General features: G+C 40.2%; 1 pseudogene across 1 annotated transcript; it reads left to right on the top strand.

Moving 5' to 3' along the window:
* The first annotated feature begins 4,863 nt into the window (after positions 1-4,863).
* Positions 4,864-7,128, top strand: LOC112621354 (annotated as a pseudogene). Its single transcript, XR_003118711.1, has one exon. The product of XR_003118711.1 is annotated as a 60 kDa heat shock protein, mitochondrial pseudogene (transcript).
* Positions 7,129-18,386: the final 11,258 nt, after the last annotated feature.

Below are 18,386 nucleotides of genomic sequence, written 5' to 3'. Positions count from 1 at the left end.
TCCTGGTATGCTATTAGACCTGCTAGAGATGGAGCATCTTATACTGAATGCCGAGGGACCCCTAGAACTGCCCATCCTGCATGGGTTTCTATCAGACTTCACCAAGTCATAAGTTCAAGTAGGCCCAGCAGTAATCCATCAAAAAATGGAACACATGGTTGAACACAAGCAAACCATAGTACACAATTTGGCTCAGACCACCATGTCATTCACAAACGTTCTACTGATAGCACTCACTCCACTCACACCTATGGACACAGTAGAGGATTTCTTATGATCAACTGACAGAAGTAAAAAAAGTTTATCTCCATATGGGTCATCCCACATGGAGGTATAAGCAAGAAAGGACTGCTACTATACTACAGCTCAACTCATAACTTGAGAGAAAAATCATCCCAATGAGCAGATCATTGAGCACATGTAGACTTGCTTAGTGGGGAAAAATATGTAACTTATAACATACACAGAATCATGAACAGTAGTGACTTGGCTAGCTGGTGAGGGACCTAAAAGAACAAGTATTGGAAGATAAATGTGAAGGTCTGGGAAAGAGGCATATGGACATACTCATAAGAGTTGACACTACAAACACTTTCCTATTACATATTAACCACTATAGAACGCCTTCCACAGAAAAAATCTACAATAAAGTAGACAGAATGGCTCTATCACTTGACATTAATGCTTTCACAGTAAGTCTGTGAGTGGAATAGCTACAGTGACAGAAGTTAAGTCTATATATGGGCCCCAAACCATCGGCTCCCATTCACCAAAGCTGTTCTAATGACTAGTGCCACAAAATACGCAAATTGCTAGCAACTAAAACAAATTCTGAACCTCTGAATATGGCACCACCTGTAGAGACCTACTTGTCATTTGGCAGTTTGTTTTATAGGAATAGACACTCCAGGTAAGTGTACCTTTCCTGCCAGCAGGGTCTTGACTATTGCTACCTATCTAAGGCCCATAGAATGTTGGTCCAGTGACAAAATAATGGAACAAGGGATTCACATGACAGCAAACTAGGCTGGCCATGAGCACATGACCATGGGGCTTACTGGTACTATCCCATATGGAATACCCAAAGCTCCAGGCCAGACAAAATGATATCATAGCCTGTTAAAAGTACAGTCAAGATCACAGCTTAAAAATGATCATCCTGGGAGGATTCTTTATCTTATAATAGAATATAACCTAAATTGATAAGCATATAATGGTTCTGTATCACCAATAGCAAAAATACATAACCATATAATGGTTCTATGTCACCAATAGCAAAATTACGTGGAGGCTAGGAATGGAAGAGTGGCTCTACTTCTGTCATTTCCTGTGACCAACTTTGGTAACCTGTCTCCAGTCTGAAACCCTGTGGCCTTGGTTCAGAGGCTCTTGTTACTAGAAGGCCAATCCTTTCATTAGGGGACACAGTAAAAATCTCACTGTATCTCAAGCAATGGCTGTCATCTAGTCACTTCAGGTACCCTTGTGCTTTGAGTCTACTTTGGGACATGCCTTCAATGCTCTGCCAAGCAGTTTACAACTCTACTTTAGCCTCAGCTCCTGCTCATGCAGAGCCTCAAGGCTAGTTGGAAATTCAGAACTTTTCAGGTCCTCTGAGAATGCATGCAACTCTTAGTGTGTGCACAGTTCTGAACATGTGTGTCATCTTCTAGATTCTCAGGAATATGTTGGAGCTTTCTTAAACTCTTTATGAGCATGTCATTTCCCAACTCCTTAAGTTTGGCCAGCTTCTTGATTACCCCAACTGTTATCACTGCTACAAATGTTAAATCATATTTTTGATAAATGCCCTAGAGAAAAAGCTGTTTGCAAAGATTAAGCTAAGTCAGGTTCAATAAAGACAAGCCCTGTGACTGAAGATTTCCAGGAAATTGCCAGATAGCTCAAATAATTGTAGTCTAGAAACTGGGCTCTTTGGGAAGAAACCAATCCCATTTTGCCCCTTCAGTGCTAGGCTATTTTTCATGGCAACCATGATTATGAAGCTCTTGGTTTACTAGACTACCCTGGATCTGGGGGAAGGAAATGGAAACAGGACATGTCAAAGCATGAGTCTGCTGTTCTTATAAGATCCAGCTGTTTTTCTTAATACTTTTCAGATTCTTGCTGGTTTTCTTAAACACTCCTCATTGTTGCAGACTTTGATTTCCAGATTTCTTAGAGTTGATCTTGATTTCTGGAGTTCTTAGAGTTGATCTTGACAATTTTTTGCTAGTATTATTACTTTTGATGAGGACTGGATTTTTCACAGGTCCTTACTCTGCCATTCTGGAAGTGTTATGCCAATGAAAGAAACTTTTAAAGACTTAAACAAATGGAGAGAGATACCATGTTTATTCATCAAAAGACTCAACATTAAGTTCTCAGTTCTCTCCAAAGTGACCTATGAATTCTATGCAATCTCAGTCCTACTCCTCCAGGCTCTTTAAGTAAAAATAAATATGCTTATTTAAACATGGAAATTCAAAGGACCTAAAATAATCCAACACAATCTTAAAAACTGGACTCAACTGAGTTCAAGTCTTACAAATCTGCTGTGATCAGGATAGTGTGGCACTGACATAAGAATAAACAGGCATTGGTCTGCACTTAATGGTAACTATCTTTGTCAAAAAAAAAACATCTTTATAGTAAATGGTGCTGGAATCATCAGACATCTACTTAGGAAAAATAAACCTCAACCCCCACCCCAAGTCACATAGTACAGAAAACTTAGTTTCAGATGGATTATACAACTAAACTTAAAATTACAATGCATTTAGAAAACCTAAGATCTTTACACTTGGAGACAGGAAGGGTTTTTTAAAGAGGATAACAGAATGAAATCCATAAAAATACAACACATCAAAATTGGACATTCTCACCAAAAAAGATCGTTAAGAAAATAGTCATGGTATAAATTGGGAGAAAATATTTACAAAACATATGTCTGACAAAGAACTCATATCCAGAACACCTAAAGATTTCCCAAATTTAACAATAAAAAGACAGCTCAAACTCAGCAAAATATTTGAATGGAGACTTCTCAAAGACAGCCACAGAAATAGCCAGTGAAGAAGTTATCTCAACATGGCAGAAGAGAAGGTTTCCAACTTATTCCCCCACCAACAGATGCACCAAATAAACATCATTCACAGATCCAGGCCCTCTGAAAGAGAGTCAGAAACAAGTTGAAGCTGGCTGAGCACACTGGCTCACGCCTGTAATCCCAGCACTTCGGGAGGCAGAAGCAGGTGGATCACTTGAGGTCAGGAGTTCAAGACCAGCCTGGACAACATGGTGAAACCCTGTCTCTACTAAAAATACAAAAATTAGCCAGACATGGTGGCATGTGCCTGTAATCCCAGGTACTCGGGATGCTGAGGCAGGAAAATCACTTGAGCCTGGAAGGCGAGGTTTACAGTGAGCCAAGTCTGCACCAATGCACTCCACCCTGGGCAACAGGGCGAGGCTCTATCTTTAAAAAAAAAAAAAAAAAAAGAAGAAAAATTTCTATGTACTAGTCAACTGAGAAAGTATTCACATCAAATGAGTAGAAAATACAGCACACTCAGACGTGGACCCTGTGCCAGGGAGTGTGCCCATGCAATCACAAGAATTCCCAACACCCAACTTCTCCCTTAGGAGGGTTTGGAACACATTTATAATGCTCTAAGGCTTCCACAGTTTGCCTCTTCTCTCACCAACCCTGAGAGTAAAGGGGATTGGGCATACATGAGTCTGTCTAGATCATAGAGAGTGGTAGTCTTATGCAGGTGTGCAAGCACTCCCAGTGGCTTCATCCCTCGGGATAAGAGTAGAGAACGGGCTAAAACTCAAAGGTCTGTTTCTTCCTGGAAGAAACTTGCCAGCATGCTCTGCCAACTGCTACTGTTGGCAGCTGAGTCTGCATCAGAGAATTAATAGATTCAATAAATAGGCTTCTGGCAGACTGAGCAGGACCTCAGTACTACTTGAGCTATCTCCCCAAGTTCACCCACGTGATAACAGTTTACTAACTCCTCCTGGCAGGAGCTTGTCCACACATCAAGAACCCCAACTTTTACAGCTTACACCCAAAGGACTATATCTTAAACCTCTAAGCTCTGGAAGTAGAAAAGACTAGGAATGTGCAAGTCTCCCTAGATCACCCAAGTGGTGGTTTTAAATGGGTGCACAAGCACTCCCAGCAGCAGTACAGAGAAGGGGCTAAAACAGTTTCATGCTTCTCCCCAGAAGGGATTGACAGTGCACTCTTCCAGTGGTAACTTGACTGCCTGGCTTCTCATTAACTTGCATTAAGTCACTAAATGTGCAGACAAAAAATAGACTTGGTATCCTGAACAGGAGCTCAGCATTTGTTGAGCCTTCTCTAGTTTGTCCCAGTGATAAATTCAGGTCTTCTCATCCTTCCTGGAAAGAGCATATATGCACTGAGTGCCACAACTTCCATAACTTTCACGAAAGGGGACTGCTTTAACAACCTAGCTCTGGAAGCTGATGGGGCTCTGTATTTCCAAGTCTTCCTAAACTGCAGAAAACAAAGATGGACATAAAGTGAGCCCACTTCCAGTGGCTATCTCCTCAAGATCAGAGGGACAAGTCTGAATGTGAGTACAGGCATTTGCCACCTATTCTCTCCTCAACTTAGTGCAGAGACAGTAGGAAGTAAACATCTGGTCCCAGCTTCATGAGTATAGAAGGAACTAGAACATCTAATACCCCAATCTTTTCAGCTACAGCTAGAGGGTCTGGCTTCTAATCTGTCTCTTCTGACAGGACATGGCACATCCTGATCTCCTGGAGGCCACAGAAAAAGTCTGGATAAACACTAAGATTTGCAAGGCAACTTAAAACCTCTGGCGACTCACTCGCCGCCGCCGACTTGTCTCGCCGCGCGCACGCCCCGCCGCCGCCCCGCAGAAATGCTTCGGTTACCCACAGTCTTTCGCCAGATGAGACCGGTGTCCAGAGTACTGGCTCCTCATCTCACTCGGGCTTATGCCAAAGATGTAAAATTTGGTGCAGATGCCCGAGCCTTAATGCTTCAAGGTGTAGACCTTTTAGCCGATGCTGTGGCCGTTACAATGGGGCCAAAGGGAAGAACAGTGATTATTGAGCAGAGCTGGGGAAGTCCCAAAGTAACAAAAGATGGTGTGACTGTTGCAAAGTCAATCGACTTAAAGGATAAATATAAAAACATTGGAGCTAAACTTGTTCAAGATGTTGCCAATAACACAAATGAAGAGGCTGGGGATGGCACTACCACTGCTACTGTACTGGCACGCTCTATAGCCAAGGAAGGCTTCGAGAAGATTAGCAAAGGTGCTAATCCCGTGGAAATCAGGAGAGGTGTGATGTTAGCTGTTGATGCTGTAATTGCTGAACTTAGAAAGCAGTCTAAACCTGTGACTACCCCTGAAGAAATTGCACAGGTTGCTACAATTTCTGCAAATGGAGACAAAGAAATTGGCAATATCATCTCTGATGCAATGAAAAAGGTTGGAAGAAAGGGTGTCATCACAGTAAAGGATGGAAAAACACTGAATGATGAATTAGAAATTATCGAAGGCATGAAGTTTGATCGAGGCTATATTTCTCCATACTTTATTAATACATCAAAAGGTCAGAAATGTGAATTCCAGGATGCCTATGTTCTGCTGAGTGAAAAGAAAATTTCTAGTGTCCAGTCCATTGTACCTGCTCTTGAAATTGCCAATGCTCACCGTAAGCCTTTGGTCATAATTGCTGAAGACGTTGATGGAGAAGCGCTAAGTACACTCGTCTTGAATAGGCTAAAGGTTGGTCTTCAGGTTGTGGCAGTCAAGGCTCCAGGGTTTGGTGACAATAGAAAGAACCAGCTTAAAGATATGGCTATTGCTACTGGTGGTGCAGTGTTTGGAGAAGAGGGTTTGACCATAAATGTTGAAGACGTTCAGCCTCATGACTTAGGAAAAGTTGGAGAGGTCATTGTGACCAAAGACGATGCCATGCTCTTAAAAGGAAAAGGTGACAAGGTTAAAATTGAAAAACATATTCAAGAAATCATTGAGCAGTTAGATGTCACAACTAGTGAATATGAAAAGGAAAAACTGAACGGCTGGCAAAACTTTCAGATGGAGTAGCTGTGCTGAAGGTTGGTGGGACAAGTGATGTTGAAGTGAATGAAAAGAAAGACAGAGTTACAGATGCACTTAATGCTACAAGAGCTGCTGTTGAAGAAGGCATTGTTTTGGGAGGGGGTTGTGCCCTGCTTCGATGCATTCCAGCCTTGGACTCATTGACTCCAGCTAATGAAGATCAAAAAATTGGTATAGAAATTATTAAAAGAACACTCAAAATTCCAGCAATGACCATTGCTAAGAATGCAGGTGTTGAAGGATCTTTGATAGTTGAGAAAATTATGCAGAGTTCCTCAGAAGTTGGTTATGATGCTATGGCTGGAGATTTTGTGAATATGGTGGAAAAAGGAATTATTGACCCAACAAAGGTTGTGAGAACTGCTTTATTGGATGCTGCTGGTGTGGCCTCTCTGTTAACTACAGCAGAAGTTGTCGTCACAGAAATTCCTAAAGAAGAGAAGGACCCTGGAATGGGTGCAATGGGTGGAATGGGAGAGGTGGTATGGGAGGTGGCATGTTCTAACTCCTAGACTAGTAGTGCTTTACCTTTATTAATGAACTGTGACAGGAAGCCCAAGGCAGTGTTCCTCACCAATAACTTCAGAGAAGTCAGTTGGAGAAAATGAAGAAAAAGGCTGGCTGAAAATCACTATAACCATCAGTTACTGGTTTCAGTTGACAAAATATATAATGGTTTACTGCTGTCATTGTCCATACCTACAGATAATTTATTTTGTATTTTTGAATAAAAAACATTTGTACATTCCTGATAATGGGTACAAGAGCCATGTACCAATGTACTGCTTTCAACTTAAATCACTGAGGCATTTTTACTACTATTCTGTTAAAATCAGGATTTTAGTGCTTGCCACCACCAGATGAGAAGTTAAGCAGCCTTTCTGTGGAGAGTGAGAATAATTGTGTACAAAGTAGAGAAATATCCAATTATGTGACAACCTTTGTGTAATAAAAATTTGTTTAAAGTTAAAAAAAAAAAAAAAAAAAACCTCTGGCAAGGTTAATTAGTGAGAGTCTTCTCAATAAGGCCACTCTGACAATATTGGGATAAGCAGTTATCTAAAAGAGAACATACGGTAAATGCTTCAGGACATTGGTCTGGGCAGTGACATTTTGGATGTGACCCCAAAAGCACAGGCAACAAAAGCAAAAATAGAATATGGGATTGCAAAATACTAAAGCTTCTACACAGAAAGACAACGAAGGAACAATCTACTGATCAGAAAAGACTACTTGTAAATTATAGGATAAGGGGCTAATATCCAAAACATTAACCTGAAACTATGCAATAACAAAATAACCCTATTTAAAAATGGGCAAATAATCTGAATAGACACTTCTCAAAAGACATACAAATGGTCATATGTGAAAAGATGCTCAACATCCTTAATCCAGGAAATGCAAATTAAAACCAGGAGATCACCTCATGCCTGTTAAAATGGCTGTCATCAAAAAGATAAAGTGGCTAGGGTGTGGAGAAAAAGGATCCCTCATACACTGGAAATGTAAACTAACATAGCCATTTTGGAAAACAGTATGGCAGTTCCTGAAACTAAAAATAGAATTACCATATGATCTAGCAGTCCTGATTTGGAATATATCCAAAGGAATTGATCAGTATGTCAAAGATCTGCACTCCCGTATCCACTGCCACATGATTCACAATAGCCAATGTACGGAAACAGCCAAAGTGCCTATCAATGGGTGAATGGCCAAATAGTGGTATATATACACTACAATACCACTGTCTTTAAAAAGAGAATTGTCATTTACAACAGCATGGATAAACATAAAGGACATTGTGCTAAGTGAAAAAAGCCAGGCACAGAAAGACAAATACCACGTGATCTCATTTATGTGAAATCTGAAGGTCAAACTTGTAGAAATAGAGTATAGAATAGTGGTTGAGGGGCTGAGCAGCGGGTGGTAGAGAGATGGAAGATGGTGGTCAAAGGGTACAAAGTTTGTTAGAAGGAAGAAGTTCTGGTGATCTATTGCACAGCATAATGACTATAGTTACTCTAATATATTTCAAAACTAAAAGAATAGATTTTAAATGTTCTCATCAAAAAGAAATGTGAGTGGTGATAATTAGCCTGATTATAGGCCATTATAGTATATTATGTATTTAGCCCATAAACACAATTATTTGTCAACTGAAAACACTCTTAAAAAAGCTAATGAGCACACAAATGCTCAACTATTAGTCATGATAGAAATATAAATAACTGAATTCTAGGTTATAGGAACATACCCCTTTCAAAATTCACGTGGCAAGTTTTATTTCATGATGTATCTTAACTAATACTATACAAATGTGAAATTCTTACGTGGTTCAGAGGTAAAATGTCTGATTCTAAAATTAGGAAATGCATTTTTAAAATGTTCAATTAAGTGAACAAATACTTATTGTAGAATTTAGGTTATAGACACATACTACTTGCTGTATCATTTACCTTTTCTGTATATCAATTTCATAATAAAATGTTGGAAAAATAAGTACAAATAGAGGCTAGATTTGTTTGTGCAGGTTTGGATCATAATCCTGAGAGACAAAACCCCAAATGTCATAATGCCAAATGTTAGAATCTTGAAGGATCAAAATCCCACCAAAGTTACTAAAATTCAAATACATTATTTTTAAATGTCACCATTAATTTTTAGTTTGCTATGCTATGTATTTCATCTTTGCATCATTTCCAATACTAAAGGAATAAATTTTATACTTCTAGAGTTCTAATTTATATATCTTTGCAAGTTTGACTCCATGAAAGTTATCGCAACATTAGCTGTGTAATTAGCATGTATAAACATTGAAACTTAATAAATGAAGAGAGATGTCCTTTGTACATCTACGTTTGTGAAAGATAAAATTTCTCGACCTCTGCTCTAAAAGTGACTGCATATGAAGTTGTGACCCATTGTGGGTTTTCATTTATCTCATCAGAAAACTTGAATGATCTGCCATGGTATTTCAGATTACCAAAATTTATAAACTCAGATGCACCCAATTGTAAGTGATACGCACTTACATATTTCACTTTATGACCTATTTCTTTATGAACATGATTCCTCTGCTCACAACTGTTATACCCAGGCAACTGTCACTAGTACAACTGAGTGTTCATGCTTGTGAAAAATGTATGTTACTGCCTGTTTTGTGTAAAGTGGCCTCTGAAGTATTGTTGTGGTTTTGTTTCTCAAATCCTTCATAAATGTAAATCTCTTTAAATTTGTCATTTTTTTTCCAGAATTTGATATTTTGATCTGTCAGGATTATGACTTTCAAGATTTTAGACTTTAGGGACTTTGAGCTTTCAAGATTTCAACATTCATGATTATGGTGTTTGGGACTGGTGTTTTTATGGGGGGTGGGGGCTGCAGGGGGTGGGTAGTGGATTTTTGTGTGGCCACAACTGGTATTTGACTTGTTTTCTACCCATTTCCTGTTTCCCTTGGAAATCAAAGTCTTACTCCATCTATGTGCCACTTCAGATCAGCCCCCACCTGCCTGCCCTATGACCCCTGATTTTTGCCCCAGGCTGTGCAGCCACAGTGACAACTTCACCTATCTGAGTGAAAGCCTGCTTTCTATTACAGTTGGCTGACTCTCCTTCCCCAGCAAAGACTGACAGTCTCCATCTCCCTTCCTGTCTGGGGGTATTGAGAAGCTCCACTGCCCAGATCTGACTAGATTGCAACCACAGAGGATTTGGCTTCCCTAGTGTTCTAACAGCAGAGCCAGATTATCCAAACCTGGAAGTGTGGAAAAGCTCACACCCCCACGAGTCCCACTTTGAAGAGTTGTAGGAAAGAAATAGAAGCATTCCATCCTTCATCAGATTTAGGGGGTCCATGTGCCTTTCTCAAGGCCCCGCCTGTGACTAAGCAATTGGCTGTAGAGCTTTCTTGAGCTGTGGCCAGCTCAGTAATACCCCATATTTTATGTGCTTTTCCTCCTTTCCTTTCCACTTCTACCCTTCATTCTTGCTTGGGATTGCACCTCCAATGTGTGAGCTTATGTTCCCTAGAAGATGGAGCTTGAGGCAGATCAAACGCTGTTTTGCTTGTTCTGCAGACATGTTTTTGTTTACTTCTCTAGTACTCTCTGAACTATACAGAGTAGTTCCACACAACTGTACTGGAGAATCTAAATAACCAACAAAAGGGAAATTGTTATGGCAAAAGTATGATACAATCATCCAACAAAACTACTTAATATTCAGAACATATAGAACTTGACAGCATTTTTATTAAATATATTTACATATTAAAAAGAGAAATTAGCTTTAAAATCAATGAAGAGACAAAAATAACAATATTCATTGAAGCATATGTGATAGTCAATAGCTGGAAACCATCCAAAAGTTTAAAAGACTCTTAAATCTTGTGTCATAAAATTAGGTTTGCCAGATGAAATAGAGGATGTCCATCTTAATTTTAGGTAAACATCTTGTAATATAATTATGTTGCAAATAGCACATAGGACACTTACACCAAAAGTTACCTAAAATTCAAATTTAACCTGGTGTCCTGAATTATTTGCTATATCTGTTAACCCAATGTAATAGAATACCACATAACAATCAAAATGAACTATAGCCACATGGAGCAATGTGAATAAATTAAGCAATATTGAGCAAAGATGTGACTCTCCTTACACAAAACTGGAACTCGGGCAAAACTAAACAACAGTTTAGAAATCTTCAGAATAATGGTTACAAGGTGAAAGAAGGAGAGGGTGTAGTGATCTATGGGGAGTATGAGTACCTTCTAGGTAATATCTTTTAAGCTATTAGGGAGCTGTGGTTACACAAAGATTTTCACTTTGCTTTAATTCACTGAGCTGTAACTTAATGGATTTTATGCTTTTCTACATCCATAACTTAGTACAGTGTCTTAAGATTAATAGTAGTTACTTGGATTGGGTTTTCTTTGCATTTTTCTTTATTTTTTAACTTTGAATCTCAGACTTGGATTACTACTTATAATCAAAACATTGAAGCAATATTGTATGTAATGATGCAACTTTATCTTTGGATGGACAAAAAACATTCTGCCACAAAGTTTGACCATGGACTCTCTCAATTGAAAGAGAACTCTTCAAATATTTTAAGATGAGTTTATTGTTGTCCTCTTGCCTCTTCACCATTCCTCAATTTGGAGTATTCAAGGGAAAGAAAATACGATGTTGTCCTAGTGGGCTACAAAAGTTTCTGAGACATCACTAATCCCTTTGAACACTTGTCAAAAACAGATTTAGAAATATAAACAACCTGTCTCAACATAGGTTCAGAGCCTGGAAACTTGGCAAAACCAAGCCTGAATCCAGACCTGACTACAGTCAATATTGGGCAAGACATTACAGCTCCCTGAGCTTGAATTCTCACTTCAAAATCACTGAAGCTTCAACGTAAGGAGTAGCATGCATAGCCTAGTGCCTGGCACAGAGCAGGCCTTTAAGTATTGACATAACCCCACAATTGCTTTGAAGGTCTCCAATGGAGGGTTCTTCCTTCAGCCGCGAACTTCTCATGTACCTAGGTTTGCCTTTCTTCCTCCTACTGGCAGCAGACCTCAGATTGATTTACTCGTGATTTCTTCCTTCCTTGATTTTTAGCTATAAAATACTCCATGAAAATCGGAGGCTGATGAAATTATGTAAGTTAAGATGTTTTCTTCCCAAGCCCTCTGATTCATTCCCAGAACAATCATCTGAGAAGAATACCTTGCCAGATAAACCAGCATATTTGTAAATCTTGAGCAATGACTGTGAAACCACCTAAACTACAGGATGCTTATGTTTTAGTAAAGCAAAATATCTGCTCTGCCCGCACCTAATTAAAAGGGCTGATTTCATTATAACACTGTGTCACTTGGCTACCCTTCATGGTCTGTCTTTATGAATATGCTCTGCAGAAAGACATGAGAGATGTGCTTTATCTCATTTCTCTAACTCCCAGGAAACAGTAAAATGATGGAAACAGCAGTCTAAGATATTGGAGATAATTGCTGCTCAATTCTGGATTTGGTTAATGAGCACTGTACAGAAGGCAAATGACAAGACCTCTTTTACAGCACAAACTGTCACTGTATATATTGGGTATGTGTCGTCTGTGTGTATTTTTGCAAATTACATTTTTCAGTGTAAGCAGTAATCCTGCCAAACAATTACAGTGTTTACAGAATCTGATGTAATCCATCTGTTGAAAAGGCTCTTCTGTGTTTAGGCTGATAAAATATAAAACAGTTGGTGAAGACTTAACAAAATCCATAGATCTTTATTCTGCAGGAATGTTATGTTCTTGTATGCCATACAATTGCAATTCATGGTGAAAAGCTTCCAGAATCCTGTTAGACTCTGACAAGGTCTGTGAGATAGTGGCCAGCACTCATGAGGTCTAACTGCCTTCCTGAATACATTACCTTCTCATTAGCAACTGAATACCAAGGCATGGTTAGGTGCACTTGAAATACAAAGTAGAGTTGACTCTTCAACAATATGGTCTTTGTACAGGTCCACTTATATGCAGATTTTTCAACCAAGCAAAAACTGAAAACATAGCATTCTCAATATTTAGAATCTGCATATATGGAAGGCTGACTTTTTGTGTACGTGGGTTCTGCAGGGCCAACTGCAGGACTTGAGTGTGTATGGGTTTTGGCGTATGTGGGGGTCCTGGAACCAATCCCTTGCGTATACTGGGGAATGACTGTGCCAACGTACGTATTCTCAGCTGGGTGCCAGGGGCACATGACTGTAGTCCAAGGTACTCAAGAGGTTGAGGAGGAAGGATCTCCTGAGACCAGGAATCCAAGGCCACAGTGTGCTATGATTGTGCTTATGAATAGCCACTGCATTCTAGCCTGGGAACGTAGCAAGACCTCATGTCTTGAAGATATAGATATAATACATATTCTCTGCCCTCTTCTGGCATTCTTTTCTTCTACATTTGGCATAACATTAACAGAAAAAGCAACTCAAAGAATCTTAGTTGAATGTCCCGTCTCCCATGAGAGGTGTTTTGTTTTGTTTTTTGTTGTCTTTGTTACTTGTAGGGTAAGATGAAAAAATAAACTAGATGTTTTACAAATGTTAGCTTTTTTGAGACTGTATCTTAGTTTGGGTTCCCCAAGATGCAGACCATGAGAGAAAGACTTGGTTTTTGCTTCAAGTGGTTTATTAAGGAGGTGTAGAGAACACTGGCAGGGGACTCAAAAAGTGATAGAGAATACAGCCAAGGACTATATTTAGCTACCACTATGGGTAACTGGGGCTTAATCTCAGAAGAAATAGTGTAGTACGTGTTTTTTCAGGATTATCAAAACTGAGAGGTGAGGGAGCTGGGGTATTTGTGCACTAACTCTCATCCATCACTGGTTGACTGCTGCTGAGCAGTGGTCATCCTTCAGCATTTCCAGCCTGTTGCATGTGGCATCAAGGCAGCTTCTGAACATGAACACTTAGGTGTGCTGCAAGTTGGAAGTGGAGTGAAACACAATAAAACAGTAAATTCTGAGGGATAAAAGTGGGCACCAACAATGCCTGCTTTACTCTTTCCATCTTCCATTTTTGAGGAACTATTAATACTATCCATACGGACTCAATAGTTCTATTCATGAGGGTCACATGGGCAATAAAAATATAAAGGGAGATGGGATACAGAAGATATGTCTTGATGCCATCTTGGCATAGCAAGCAGCATGTTTTTCATAGGTGGTACAAGTATTTGCCATAACCCATAGGGAAGAATGGAGGAATCTGAGGATGTGGTCAGAGGTACAAGTTACCTCCTTGAATCTGTGACTGTATTCTTCCTGCCTTTTTCAAATGGTGATTACAAAGGTTCTTTGAGTTGAGTTGCTTCCTTAAGACTGTACAACCAATGAGTAATGCCAGGATTCAAAACAAGTCCATTTGATAAATTTGTGTATAATTATTGCTCATGAGATACCATACCTTAGAACAGTAGAGATGTACATGGCAATTTTGCTCCTCAAGGGACATAATGATGATGACTAGAGATATCTTTGGTTGTCACACTTGGAGAGACATTACTGACTCTAGGGAACAGAGGCCAGAGATGCTGCTAAAAGTCTTAAAGTGCATGAGACAGCCCCCTACAATGAAGAATTATCTGGTCCAAAATGTCAATGGTATGAGGTTGACTTAAGAAGCCCAAAGTCAGTTTCTTCATCTCTCACAAAAAGGAAGAGCTATAAATTACCTACTTTCTAGCAAGTGATTCTCATATCTTACTGTGCATCATATCGGGGTGCTTAAAATGCAACACTAAAGATCTGCAAATTGGAGCCCTAAAAACTCTGATCTAAGTAATTCTGGAAAATTAGATCTCGAGATTACTTAGGCCCTGAAATCTCTTTCTAAAAAGTACCTCTACTTATTTGAAGTGGGCCGTACTTTGAGACACTTCATTTATAGGTTACTTTCCAGAATGCTTAAATTGTTTATCATTTTAGTACTTAATATGCTTTGAAGTACCTCTCAAGTGTAAGCTGCTATCATGACTACTTGTGCTGACTTAGTGGAAAAGTCCCAGCAGAGAAGTCAGAATCATCCAGAATAATCAGATCAGGAAGCTGATAGAGGCAAACATCACAGACAGGGCTATGAAAACATCTGATGACTATAGTATTTAATGCCCTGCCCTGATGATGGCTTTGTGACTGGTAGATTGTGGGACTTGAGTTGCTGTATAAAATCTTAGTTAATGCTGTCTATAAAATGCTAGAAATGGAGTGCTTTATAAGAGCAAGATTGTTTGATTTATTTCTATATCTCTAAAACATATCATGTCTGCCACAGTCAAGATTTAACAAATATGCTGTTGACTAGATCAAGTGATAGTACAGTGAAGAAGTAGAGATATTCCAGTCTTACAGCTGCCTAGATTTCCCAGATTTGGAGGTTGGAATGGGACACCTTCACGCTTAGTGACTGACAGTCATCCCAAGGTAATCCAAACCCTTCAAGATATGATGACAAGGTATGGCAGAGTCAACTGTTGGGGTCTCACTCAGATCTTATTTCCTGGACTGGCATGGATAGGGGCTGCTAATGACTCAGATGCATACTTCTCCAGAAAACTGCCCCAGCTGATGAAAGCCACTTCATCTTGCTGTGCTGGCCCCAGAGTGGCTCAAGACAAAGCACTGCCTTGTTTCAGGATACAAAAGCACAGATCCCTTGCCTCAGGGTTGGACATTACTATGGTACCATTCATGTTACTGTGCCATGACTATGGTACCATTCAGAGATCAAGGGGCCATGTTCAAGTAAACTTCAGCTGAAACCGTATCTTTTCTTACCCTTTCCTCTGCCCTAATTTCCCCGCATTCCTCCTGATAGTTTGGACGTTTGTCCCCTCCAAACCTCATGTTGAAATATGATCCCCAATGTTGGAGGTGTTTTGATCATGAGTGAATCTCTCATAATTGGCTTGGTGCCCTTCCCATCAGTGAGTTCTCACTAAGTGCATGTAAGAGCTGATAGTTTGAGTCTGGCATCTCTGTTGCTCCCTCTCTTGCATGCATTATACCTTGCTCCCCCTTTGCCCTCCACCATGAGGGAAAGCTTCCTGGGCTTCGCCAGAAGTTGAGCAGGTGTGGGTTCCATGCTTGTACAAGTTGCAGAACCATGAGCCAGATAAACCTCTTCATAAATTACTCAGTCTTAGTTATTCCTTTATAGCAATGCAAATGGACTAACACACCTCCTTACAGATTTCTCTTGAAAGCATTCCCTTAAATCACTTGCACAACAATGGCTGGATTTAGGAAACCTGGCATAAGGCACTGAATTCCAGGAATGAAAGTCAAATCCACATGAGCACAGGTGCATAGAGCCAACTGACGCTACCATACAACATACCACCCAGAAGCTTTCTGACCTGATGGAGTAGTGAAGCAACCTCTTACAGGTACAGTTGAAGTGCCAGCTCAAGATGATACTTACCATACTATCCTTCTGGATACAGAATATACCCTGAATCCTCAGTCACTATATGGTACTAGGTTCTCACTAGTAAAGCACATGAGTCCAGGAATCAAGAGGTAGAAATAGAAATGTTCTTCTCACCACCATTCCCAGTGATTTATTTGGGGATTTGTGATTCTCTTAACTTCAGGATTTATTGATCAGGAGATCCTAGTTCTCATGTGGAATGCTTCCACTAAGGAGCAGAGTACCACTAATCTTAGCACTATGACTGATGCCTGGTCACTCTGGGATCCCTGTGCCTGTATAAGGAGTTATCACGCTGTAAGCTACTATCAGTCCTGCTCATCATGAGATAGAAACTGTAGCCTCATGATAAAGGCAGAGGAAAAAGTTCATGACTGTGGCATCTTTTAGTATTTCCATGGTCATTGTCACTCTATATGGTCAAACACAGGAATAATGGCCTGATAAGGGTATAGTAACCAGGGTCCAAGATTCTTCAGAGAGTTCACATCACATCAATTACACCCATCTAGACTAGTGGAATTGCATAGCCAAGTGGAAGCAGAATATAGTTAGGTGGTAGAGGAGAAAAATATGTATATTTACCAGCTTTTGGCTCAGTCATAGCAGTGGAGGGTCTCATTCATCCACCAATATTGCTCTTCTAAGTTTCCCCAGAAATTGTCACCAACCAGAATCCTAGAGAAACTGCCAGAATTGAGTAAATTTCATGTGAGCAGTAGAGCTGAGTGGTGGGCTACAATAAATGATAATGGTGTCTTACCCAGATTTTTTTTAATTTATTTTTATTTATTTATTTATTTTTTGAGAGGGAGTCTTGCTCTGTCACCAGGTTGGAGTGCAGTGGCACGATCTGGCTCACTGCAACCTCTGCCTCCCAGGTTCAAGCGAGTCTCTTGCCTCAGCCTCCCGAGTAGCTGGGACTACAGGCACACGCCACCATGCCCAGCTAACTTTTTGTATCTTTAGTAGTGACGGGGTTTCACCATGTAGACCTCAATCTCTTGACCTCGTGATCCACCCACCTCGGCCTCCCAAAGGGCTAGGATTACAGGCATGAGCCACCGTGCCCAGCCCCCAGATCTTTTTTTTACTAGTACAGGCATCTTCTAGCTGCTTTGTTTGCTTACAGCTCATAACAGCCTTCTTCTCTAGGGAATTTCTACACTTGCCTAGGAGGTTACACTTGCCCTCCTTAGGGTAGTCTACAGCCTATACCAATAAAAGATAACACAATCTCCTTGCCTCAAGGTGGGACAACTTTGTAATACCACTTATACTCCAGTGCCCTTCATAGAAAGAAGGCTGAGATTTAACTTCAGTTGACATCACATCTTTGATGTTCTGCTCTTCTTTGGGCATTTCCTCACTAAGTCGCTTTTATAAGAATCCTTTCTGGCTCTGCTTCAAAGGAACCCAGCCTAAGACAGGGTACCTCCAACAAAACAGTCTTCTGCCTTCCTTTAAGATGCAGAAGTATAACCCAACACTTAGTTTGCCAGATGATAAAACTGAGATCCTGAGAGTTAACTGAATTACCCGTTTAGTAAGATGCAAATCTGATCTTGAACCTGGATAAGATTCAAAGCCTTTTCCCTGTCCACAGCAGTATTTCTGCCGATTGCCCAGGCTATCTGTTACATTACTAGGACTCACACTGCTTTGTTGCCATATTTCACCACCCTCTTATCTGGCCTGGCTGGAGAAGGGTGGGCCTGGTCAGGAAAACGAGAATAAGATAGCCATCAATGGGATCTTAGATGGTCACAGTAAACTAGAAACGGTACTCTGGAGGTGTCCATTCAGCTCCAGCGGTGTGCACAACTCTAACCTAGCATTTCTCTTGGAACTAGGCACATCAAGCAGATGTTTGGATATTTCTAGTTATCCATCAGTTCCAAAGATGGTGTGTGAATTATGTTTCATCAAATATTGACCATTCTATCAAAGTTCATTTGGGCCCATCTCAAACTCCCAAACCCTTATCTAGTCACGACTGGTGCTAGTGAACGTAGGGTATTTGCAGCTCTCAAAGTACCATGTGCATTTACTCTGTTCTAGTCTTAAATGGACTTTGAGATGGAGAGTACTCAATGGACAGAACAAGGAGGTGGAGCCCAGCGCTGATGGGAAAGGTTATGATTCATTTGCAGGGAATGAACAATCATGCAGTAAGCATGCATGTTGATGTCCACCTCATTCCACCACAAATCCAATTGCCAGGCAGGCTTTGTGCAACATATGATATGTCTCAAAGCCAG

This window comes from Theropithecus gelada, chromosome 1 (genome assembly GCF_003255815.1).
Source record: "Theropithecus gelada isolate Dixy chromosome 1, Tgel_1.0, whole genome shotgun sequence".
NCBI classification, from domain to species: Eukaryota; Metazoa; Chordata; class Mammalia; order Primates; family Cercopithecidae; genus Theropithecus; species Theropithecus gelada.
Note: the sequence above shows the minus strand (reverse complement) of the source record. Positions and strands in the feature narration are given on the sequence as shown.